Source organism: Cervus elaphus, chromosome 30, assembly GCF_910594005.1.
Source record: "Cervus elaphus chromosome 30, mCerEla1.1, whole genome shotgun sequence".
Lineage (NCBI taxonomy): Eukaryota > Metazoa > Chordata > Mammalia > Artiodactyla > Cervidae > Cervus > Cervus elaphus.
Genome location: NC_057844.1, coordinates 22,280,780 through 22,282,582, shown reverse-complemented (window position 1 = coordinate 22,282,582; position 1,803 = coordinate 22,280,780). Strand labels below are relative to the sequence as shown.

The 1,803-nt window shown below is 44.3% G+C and overlaps 1 non-coding gene across 1 annotated transcript; it reads right to left on the bottom strand.

The window, feature by feature from the left end:
• Nucleotides 1–201: 201 nt before the first annotated feature.
• On the bottom strand, nt 202–274 carry TRNAS-GCU. Its single transcript has one exon. It is a non-coding gene; the product is annotated as a tRNA-Ser (tRNA).
• Between the last annotated feature and the right edge of the window lie 1,529 nt (nt 275–1,803).

Sequence of the window (1,803 nt, the reverse complement as noted above, 5' to 3'; positions counted from 1 at the left end):
TTAAATAAATAGGCACCTTCCACTTATCAGCAGCAAAATTTTTTGTTGTTGTTATTTATAAGTAAAATCACAGCAAATCTGCTTCTAATCTTGTCATTTTGGTTTTTAAATATTTATTTTATTTATCTGGCTCCACCAGGTCTTAGTTGCGGCAGATGAACTTTAGCATATGAACTCTTAGTTGGAGCGTGTAGGATCTAGCTCCCTGGCCAGGGATCGAACCCTGGCCCCCTGCATCAGCAGTGCAGAGTCTTAACCACTCTACCACCAGAGAAATTCCTAATCATGCCCTTTCTGAGCTCACTTGAAAGTTGTTCTGCCTCTGCTTAAGTCACCCCAGCCAGTAGAAACGATGCACCAGGCACCCTGCTCAAGCGTTGCAAGGCTTTATGCCCTTCTGGAGTTTGTGATCTAACATGACCACCTGTGACTCTGGTGGACACAAAATGGATAAACGAAATTATGAATGCCCTACAAAAGCAGACAAAATACAGAGATTTTAGAATGGTAAAACTTATACACTGGTTGTCACAATAGACTTGTTGGGATGCAATGTAAAATAATGATTATAAAGTTCCAGTGAGCAAGGGCAAAGGTCTTGAAATTAGAGTGATTTTTTTTACTGGAGTCAGTTTCAGTCTGCTGGAGGTAAAAGCCAGATGCAATGAACTGAAGAGAGGGGGGTGGGGGGAGAGAAGAAAAAAGCTGATAAAAGGGAAGAAAATAGCATAGATAACTCCTCCAAGAAGCCCAATGGGATCAGAGAAGGCATTTGATCCTTAGCACAGGTAGAAGGGACAGCAAAAATGTAGACTGAGAAGGGTTTGGAAGCAGACAGTTTGTAGTTGGAGACCAGGAAGCAGGGCATCGAGGTTGCACAGCTCCTGAGGACTTGGTTCATGGTGTAGCCCGTGAACCAAGGGGTATGTTGTGCCCTGGAGTTGTGAAATTGGGTGTTTCCATCTCACTCTCTCCATTAACTCCATTTTAGCTCTGAATTAAGAAGCAAGAACACCTATTTCCAACAGAGAGAGCACAGGGACGATCATGATGGGAGTTGCCTGGTTGGGACAAGGTAATAAAGAAATATGATCTCTTTCATGCTTCCCTGGTGGCTCATATGATAAAGAATCCGCCTGCCAATGCAGGAGACCTGAGTTTTGATCCCTGGGTCTGGAAGATCCCCTGGAGAAGGGAATGCCTACCCACTCCAGTATTCTTGCTCGGAGAATTCTACAGACAGAGGAATCTGGTGGGCTATAGTCCATGGGGTCGCAAAGAGTCAGACACAGCTGAGCAACTAAAACTACACTTTCAAATATGTCAAGTCTATCAAGAGCTGATGTCAGAAGCGGACATGCGAGTTGAATCTTGGGACAAGTCAAAAGGTGGCCAAAGGACACCAAGAGCTTGGAAGATGGCTGGACCACATGCTGGGGTCCTTCACTCACAACATCTCACTCAATACCATCAACAGTCTAGCAAGAAGAGATGATTCTTCCTTTATGGATAAGAAACCTGAAGTCCATAGTGGTGAAGTCCACACACAAGTTCACACACAGTTGGGGAACTTGGCAGAGCCAAGACTCCAGAGACAATGAACCTTCCCCTTTGAGTGCTTCAAGTGCTGCTTGAGACACAGAGGAATAGTGTATCTGATCCCTGCTCCCAGCTCTCACATGCTGTTGGGAACAATAGCATGTGAATAACTATAAAGCAATGAGATGAATGCAAAACTGGTTTATGAGCAAAGTACTGTGGGAACACAGGTTTGGAAATTCTCCCAGGCAGCTGTATATTTAT